At 34.6% G+C, this 9,155-nt stretch overlaps 1 long non-coding RNA gene across 1 annotated transcript; it reads left to right on the top strand.

Annotated features, from left to right (window-relative positions):
* The first annotated feature begins 251 nt into the window (after positions 1–251).
* Positions 252–8,418, top strand: LOC102473960 (uncharacterized). Its single transcript, XR_337172.1, has 3 exons — positions 252–322; positions 6,256–6,361; positions 8,291–8,418. It is a non-coding gene; the product is annotated as an uncharacterized LOC102473960 (long non-coding RNA).
* The last annotated feature ends 737 nt before the right edge of the window (positions 8,419–9,155 follow it).

The following is a 9,155-nucleotide window of genomic DNA, read 5'->3' as shown; positions in this document are numbered from 1 at the left end:
CAGTCACTCTTGGCCAGGAAGCAGTCAGGACCTGGTTGTTATTACCTTCTCATATGTGAACTTGGAATATGCTCCTGGTGTGTTATTTATCAACTGAACTCCCTAATAGTTAACTCTGTTAACCACTGAGGAATGGATATGATTTTTGCTAACTGATGTTGAAGAGGTGCTCATGGCTCAAGACTTCCACTTTGACAAGTTCAAAACAGGAATTACAGACCTCTATTTTGGGAAGATGGAGCAGGAACTAGTTGTGTCAGGAAGCTGGAGTAATAACTTTGCCTTGTACATTTTATTTGAGCTGGTTCCTCTCAGAATAATGGTGAGCGTGAAGAAAGGATTTTCCTTTTTGAGCCACTCTCCCCTTTATGTTTCAAACTAGAGGAAATGAGAAGTGTATGCTGGGTAACTTGTAGGGAAGCATCTATTTTAAATTATTTTTAATATTCTTTTTAGGGACTCTAATAATAAGAGTCAAAAAGGGGAAGAATTCAAACTAGTAACAATATATAAAACTTAAAAATTTAATCTTTGAAAAAGCATTGTCAGGAGCTGTCACCAGTGGCATGGTGGTTAAGAGTGCTGGACTCCCACATGGCTGACCACAGTTTGAGTCCTGAACCTGGTGGTTTCCTTTCTCACTTTGGCTGCCTCCCTCTCTCTCTCTCTCTCTCTCTCTCCCTCTGTCCTTCTCTGGTCAAATTAAAATAAAAAAATAAATAAAGTTAAAAAATAAAACTAATTCTTAAAAAAAAAAAAAAAAGAAAAAGCATTTTCAATTATAACTATGATTATGTCCAGTAAGCTTGACCTCTGACCATAGCAACATTCTCTAACCAAAGTAAACTCCTTTTTTTAGGATCCAAATACCCTGAGTTTAGGTTTTATTTATTTATTTATTTATTTATTTATTTATTTAATTTGCCAGAGGGCAAAGAAAGGAGAAAAGTGAGAAAGCACCACTGGTTGGGGATGGCCACACCACTATCCCTTCTCCCCATTTTTTCCTTTTTTTGGGATTTTGGGCATGTACACATACACATCCAGTGTGTTTCTCAAGCTAGTCTTAGGACCTGAATTACACAATTGCCACTTGGGATCGAGTCATGTTAACCACCATGCCACTAGCTCCACCCTAAATTTTAGTTAGTATCTTTTATCACTGTTTTTTATGAAAGAGGAAATAAAAACCTAGTTGTGAACAAGCCTGAATCTCACTACAGAAAGACATAGAGAACAAATATTTAAATAAACTTCTTTTTCAGAGGGACTATCCATGGCCAAGCCAGATTTAGCAAACCTTTAACTTCTCTAACTATGTCAGATGTTGGTCAGTGACGCTGAAACACTGCTGTTCACAAAGGCCTCAAGGGTCATTAGGGACAGGTTTAAGTCATATGAGATTATGTGTGAGCTGAAGTTGAGAATATATGAATTTACTGAAAAGGCAATGATGTTGACTATCAATGACTTTATTGAACTAATGGCCTTATTTCCCTGTTTTCCTGGTTAAGAGAGAATTTACAGATAATTGTAAAAGAGAAAGAAATGTTGCTAGTAGACACACAGATAAGAATTGCTTAAAATTCTATCTGGATTAAGTGTCCCAGGAAACTGGCAGGATGCCATTTGGTATCAAGAGGTGAATGTAATTTGCATGTTGAGTGTTGTAATCAAGAACAAAAGACTCTTGACTCTACAAATTAAACCATTCTGTTTCTCTTCTTAAAAAGAGAAAGGAAAAAGGAATTAGGAACACCCACCAAAAAATGCACCAGGGCAGAAGCACAAGTAATACAGCTCTGATTAAGAAAGATTGACTGATAGATTGCAAACCAAGCTCAGAGATTTGCAGATTTTTTAGAAGTGCTGTTATTGTTTTCCATGCACTTCATGAAAATATGTAATATGTTTAAAAACCTGAGTTCAGTCTATTTAAAACAAAACAAAAATCACATGACAGTTGATAAATTACCCTTTGGTTTCATGTAGTAGTAATAGAAACAAATTTTATTAATTTATGAATCTAGGAAAGTTTTTAGAGCGAAATTCTAAATAATTGTGGACATTATTGTTATTTTATGTATCTATTACAGCTGTTCAAAATAATATTCCATGAATACTATTTAAAGATACTGTTAATTTGACAGGCTATTTAACCATAGCTTTTTAAAAAGGCTTCAATCCAAAGACTAGTGATTTTTTTTTTAATTGACAGAGAGTGTGTACATTTGCCCGAGAGAGAGAAGAAGAAAGCACCCTCTTAATGAAGCATGGCCATACTGTAATCCCTTCTCCATTTCAACATCCTGATAGAATTTTGGGTGCTCAGGCATATCTCCTGCTTTGTTTTGTTTTGTTTCATTTTGTTTGTTATTTTTTTGAGCCAACAAGGTTAGGATTTGAACTGTATGGCTGGCCATATGGGATCAGACTCCTTAACCCCTAGTCTACAGGGCTGGTCCAAGATGTAAGATCTTTGAGAAAACAATAAAACTTTGGCCCTCCAAATCTAATTACCTCTGGAGAGAAACAAGCTGAGTATACGTACTCTGGTGGTCTATGTCAGCTCTTCTGCCATCTTCCCAGTGTTGGAGGAGACCTTATGTAGAAGCCACATCACATATCATACAGTCACTGTGCTTGTTCTTTCTTTCACCTACTGCCGGTGTGATAAATGGTTGAAATTTAGTGGCCGCTATAATAAGCCAAGACACTAGTTTTGGGAATGCTATGTTTTTGTGGAACCAAGCTCTTGGGACTGGATCATTGATTTAAAAAATCTTCAGGGAGAAGGAAACAACTGTAGCCAGATGGTGCTTAAAAAAAAAAAAAAAAAAAAAAGAAACTCAAGCTCTTTCACATAAATAACCCAATTAATTAATATGCTAAATCACATAAAAGTAAATTATGAAACTTCTCTTTCCCAAACCCAAAGCTGTTCTTTTCTAATTAAAAGAAAATTTTTTGGAAGCTACTCAAGCTACACTTAAATTTTTTTTTTTCCATACTGGTTTTAATTTTTAGATATACAAATAAACTATTTAAATTTAGAAATAAATGTGCCATTATTTACTGTGTTGGCACCATGGCCCGTGGGAAGAACACAAATTAGGAGTCTAATTTTTACCTGGTTCATGCTTTTTAAATTGAACAATTCATATAACCTCTTTTAAGAATCAATTTTCTCATCAATATGGTGGAGAGAAACTATCTTCCTCCAGAGTTTTTTTAAGGATTAAATGTAGTAATGGATTAATGGTAAAAGGATTCACAATTTGAACTTAGTTTATGCCTATCTGAAATATGGACATGTCCAGACAAGTCTTTAGAGGATTGGGGAAGAGGACCTATCATCTATTTATTTACTTAGAGAATTAGCAACTTTTTTTGGTGGGGGGCTACTGATTATATAGGGGGGAGAGAGAGATGCAAAAGATGCAAACCAGAGAGAAAAGGAGAGAGTGAGATAAGAGAAAAGGAAAGAGTTTCAGTTTTCTGGGAAAGGAAAAATAATTCTGCCTCTAATATAGTGATTTTGAACTCAAATCTTTTTATTTTTTGTATGCTTGCTTGTTTGTTTGTTTTTACCTTAATCTATGCACCCATAAGCAAGTCCTAGGATGTAAACGAACAAAAGAAAACTAATAAAAATCATTCCTGAAAATACCGTTTCATTATTATTTTAAAGGTTCTGGACAACAAAAGCAGTAATTTAAAAATAATTATATAGTAAAGTGTAACACAAAAGTAGGAGATTTGGACACTTCCTGATTATTCATGAATCTCACCATGACCATGCATATTTAAGGCACATGTGAACATAGCTCAGCTCTCTCATGTCGAGGATAAGAGCAGACCACAAATATCTTTGCTAGTAACAGCCAAAAATATCTGGGATCTGGTAGCAGTGCTACAAATATGGGACCCCACAGGCCCCCATTTTTGTGACTTCAAGAGTGATGGGTAACATCGATATCTGAATCATGAAGATTAACTTGAGTACCACCTGTAATACCTCTAGAGAGGTAATACATTTAAAAATAAGAGTAAGGAAAGATGTAAGAAAACGACTGCAGGATACTCTGTTTCATGGGCAACATACTTTCTCTCTAGAGGGCCAGACAATATGTATTTTAAATTCTGTAGGTCAAATGGTCTCTGTAGCTACTACTCAACTCTAATACAATTATTCAACTACAACTACAGTGAGAAAGCAACAATGAAGAATTGGTACCTGGAAAGGTGGTGGGCAGTAGTTGAGCCACAGGCCATGGTTTGCCCTGTAGTAGGTTGACTAAGTGGTCTTGTTAATAAATGGAATAGAATAAATACTTTAATGTGATCATCTTACAATGGCAAATGAACCAGATTGCATATTCAAACTTTCTCTCACATAGAAGACAAATAAAATTATTATTTATGTATATATTTTTTCTTAAAAAGAAGACCCTGAACCTTCACTTCCATTCCTAACAATGTGTCCTTATACCAAATCCTACTTTTTCGGATAATATGACTAAATACAGTAGCCAATGTCAATTTAGTATTTTTGCTTGAGTGAGCAACAGCATACTTTGATTTTAGCTACATTCTGGGAAATTAGGATGCTTTAAGAAAAGCTATGCCAGAGGGACCAGCAGATGACATAATAGCTATGTCGCTGGACTCCTATGTATTTGACTGCAGTTTGATTCCTGGACCCGGTGGCTTAAACTCACGCTGGGTGCATGTGCCTATGTGCCCAAGATCCGGAGAAGAGAATGAAGGAGAAGGGATTGGGGCGTGGTCATTCCCTGTGGGGGTTGATTTCTCGCTCTCTGTCTCTCTGTGTCTTTCTGGCGAGCGCATGTGCTCTATAGCAAAAAACTCTCAAAAAAAGTAAAGAAAAGCCATGCCAGAGTAGCTTAAGCAATAAGGTTGCCAATAGTTTTACTTAATAGTATGGAACTGTTGTGTTTTTAAGATGTAATGGTTTCAAGGAAAGAGAGATGATTTTTTTCTTCCAAATTCTGGTCAATTAGTCATGAAAGGAAATCTGCTGGAGACCACTTGTGAAAAAGTGTTTCTCATTTGTTTTAAAAAAAAAAAAGAGGGGGAAAGAATACGTACACAAGATTTTTCTTCCATCTTTCTTGTCTAACATTGAAAGCATGTAAACTTACTCTCTTGAGCAAAGATTCTCCTACTTCTAAGAACAATTTCCTAGCACCACTGCAGTAGGCAAAATTGAAATGTGTTTGTCTCCTTTTTAGGAGCATATTTGCTACTAAGCGATATCTGTACTTCCATGTTTATTACAGAATTTTAACAATATGCAAAATATGGAATAAACCTAGGTTTATTTACCCATTACTGGACAAATGGATAAAGAAAAGTGGTATATACATAAAAAGAAGGAAATCTTGTCATTCTCAACTACATAAGAAATATCTGGAGGACATATTAAGTATAATAAGCAAAGCACAGACAAGACAAATATCCCATGATCCTATTTATATGTGGAATCTGAAAATTGATCCCACAGAAGTAGAGAGTAGAATGGTGGCTACCAGGAGTGGGAGTGTTTGAGAGCAGGGAGGGAGCTGGGAATATGGTAGTGAAAAAAGGATACCAATTTCAGTTAGATAGGAAGAAAGAGTTCTAGAGATGATTTTGAACATGGTGACTATCATCAATAATGTATTGTGTTCTTAATAAATTCTGAGAGAGCGAATGTAATATTCTCATCACAAAAGTGATAACTGTGTGATGTAATACATATTAACTATCTAGATTTAGTCATTCCATGATGAATATATACAAAACATCATGTTTTATATAGTTAATACATACTATTTTATCTGTCAACTTAAATAAATATGATGGTAAAATTGTACTAATAATTTTGAGAACACAAATTTATGTTTTCAGGAAATATACATTATAAAGAAATAGTGTATATATATATAAATACATGTTATTATATAAAATATATATTTCAGGATATATATATATATATATACACACACACATACATGCATATAAATGAATGTATATTTACATGCGTATAGATGTGCATTTGAGAATGTGTGTGTGTGTATATATGTATATATATATAATGTGTATCATGTATATCTATATATATACACACATATTCCAAATATACAAAGCAGTACATTTTCAATTCAATCCTCTTTAAAGAATGAATCTATAACTTTATCTTGAGAAAGCAATCTCAGGCTTTGTGCTCTGCTCATTCACCTTTGACCCCAGGTCCCAGCCTAGACAGCCATGGAAGATGAGTCACCAGTTACCTGCTCTGAATGTGGACCATTTTTTCCTGGAGATAGCATCACTTTCATTATTTGCAATGACACAGGTCAGTCTCTTTCATGAAGCCTTTGAACACAGACTAAAACAATTTGAGCTACATCTCACTTTTCAGGTGTCTGGATATACACTTCCAAATTGTATTTTGTAAGAACAGAAACAAAACATTTTCTCCTACAGTATATATTTTCTCCATTAGACTATAAGCTCTTCAAAATCAGGAACCTTATCTCACAAATTTCATAACCCCAAACATGCATAATGTTCAAATGTTTATTAAGTGTATAATAGATACATTTTAAGAAAAGAGATATGTACCCATGGTGAATACTGAGATTTTTTTTTTAAAGAGGTTAAAACAGATTTCTTCTAAACTTAAAATTTTCCTTTGCTATATGGAAATATGAACCATGTAATGAAAGAGTTGTCTAAAATTAGCCACAGAGTCTTCCATTTTTCTCGCTTATAGTTGAAATTCAATGTCACTGTTGCTCTATAGTACTTAAAATATATATACTACAGCTCCACAAACAAATATTAAACAGCAAGAGAAATATATTAATTTGAGGGAGTTACTGCTTTCTCAGTTGCAGAATTTCTAATTCAGTTATTTGTTCCTGTGTGGTTTTTAAATTTGTTCTTTAGGCATTATGCAAACTTTACTATGTGTCATTAATTATTTCTCCTTAAGGTGGTGGCTTCAGCTGCTAGTTTTAGTTACACAGCTACAAAGAAAGTTAAGGAAAAAGCAGATGGATGATTATAATTCTTTGTTGAGCACTTATTATGTTTTATAGCATTTATATGGCTTTCCAAAATTCTCAGTGGGAAATAGTAATCATTTTATGTTAATCTGGCAACCACAGATAAATATTGAAGGTCTTTTTTGATTTGCCAAATGATCGTATGTAAGAACAATCGTGAAAACTGAGCAGAGACATGTTGGAAAGTGTTGTACAAGTTTACAGCTGGGCTTCAGTTGGCTAAGAGATTAATGACCCACTTGTTAATGTGGGAGAAACATACACAGGGTATATTGAGTTACTTTAGAGTGGGTAGTTTGATGTGCTGTCTTACACTGAAACTACTCTACTTGACCTCTGTTTAGTGATGCATTAAAAATGTGAAGTATTGTACTTCTTTAGAAAGCAGGCTCAATGCATTTCAGCCCCATGCTGGTTGTTACCCAAAGCAAGCATGGTTAAATTATACGCATCTCTTGGTTTTAAAGGAAGGGGAAAACAGGAGGAGGAAACACATTTCTCATGGATTAGCATCTTCTGATCTATTTTTGCAACTAAACTAATACAAATTCAGTAGGTCATTTTTTTCAGTGTTGAAAAGAAAAATATTTTATGCCTGTGTTTTTAATGTTAAACAGATCTGAAAAAAACATTTAAAAATCACCCTAGCAATACAAAAGATCCCTTTAAATATCAATTGCTCACATCATATGAATGTAATGTTTAACAAGAAAGTATCACTTTTTTGGAATGTTTTTTGGAATGTTTTTTCTTCCTGTTATGTATTTACACCCTCTAACATATACATGCAGACAATGATATGCATTTGTTTCTAAACGAAGACTCTAGTGTTTCAGAATCATTCAAGTTCGTTCTGGGTACAAACTGTCTCCATTTTCCATAGTATTATGTAATCTCCTATTTAAACCGTAGATTAAATAAATGATAAAAGTACAGTGACTGTAACAAGGGGAAAGTAATGTAACTTTAATTCTGCCATTCTATAATATATGACTGCTTAGAGGTTTTACTTGAATTTAAAATTTTCTAACTGTATTAGCCTTAACATTGATAATGTTTCAGGAGGTGGTGGTAAAGTACATTTTTCAAATAATACAGATAATACTATTGTATTTCAATAATATCTTTAAAGGTAAGTTTATTAATTATTGATTAATCAATTTATTGATTGTTTTACTGTCTCAAGACTATTATTGATTATGCTTTTATTATAGAAATGTAAAAGATCTTAAAAATCACCTGCCTGGAGCCAGCAGATGTCATATTGGTTGAAGTGCTTCATACCTACATGGTCAACCATGATCGAAGTCCTGGACCTGGTTGCTTGAAACTCACACAGACATGTATGCATGCATGCGCCAAATCCTAGGACAATTTAGGAGAAGGAATTGTGACATAGCCACCCTCCCTGGGAGGTGACTTCTCACTTTCCCTCTCACTGTCTCTGTCTCTCTCTTGAGAGTGCACACACCCTATGGCTAAAATCATAAAAAAAAAAAAAAGAAAGAAAAAAAAAAAAGATGTGCCTTACCTGTTAGATATACTAGATATGCCTTTGTTGCAATCAAAAGTTGGGAAGAATTTAGGGTAAGAAGCATAGTAATGATACACTATCCAACAGTTTCTATCAGATCAAAACAATTCCATTTTTAAAATACATTTTTAAATTGTTTCTTCTTTTTTTTAGTTCATTTTTCCAAAATATCGAATCTCGTTTAGACTAAAATTATTTGTATGAGGTCCGATTAAAAATATTTTATTTTGGGGACCAGCAGATGGTGTAGTGGCTATGTTGCTGGACTCCCATGTAGTTGACTCTAGTTCGAGTCCTGGATCCACTGGCTTAAACTTACACCAGGCACATGTGCATGCGTGCCCCAGATCCCGAGAGGAGAATGGAGGAGAAGGGATTGTGGCGTGGCCCTATCCCCCCCCGGGGGGGGTGATTTTTCACTTTCTGTCTCTGTCTCTCTCTCTCTCTTTCTAGCGAGCACAAGCCGCCATATAGCAAAAACCTCTCCTTTCCCCCCCCTAAAATAAATGTTTTATTTTCTCAGATGAACTTTTGCAAGGCTTGAA

Source organism: Tupaia chinensis, unplaced genomic scaffold, assembly GCF_000334495.1.
Source record: "Tupaia chinensis unplaced genomic scaffold, TupChi_1.0 Scaffold144474_1, whole genome shotgun sequence".
Classification (NCBI taxonomy): domain Eukaryota; kingdom Metazoa; phylum Chordata; class Mammalia; order Scandentia; family Tupaiidae; genus Tupaia; species Tupaia belangeri.
Note: the sequence above shows the minus strand (reverse complement) of the source record. Positions and strands in the feature narration are given on the sequence as shown.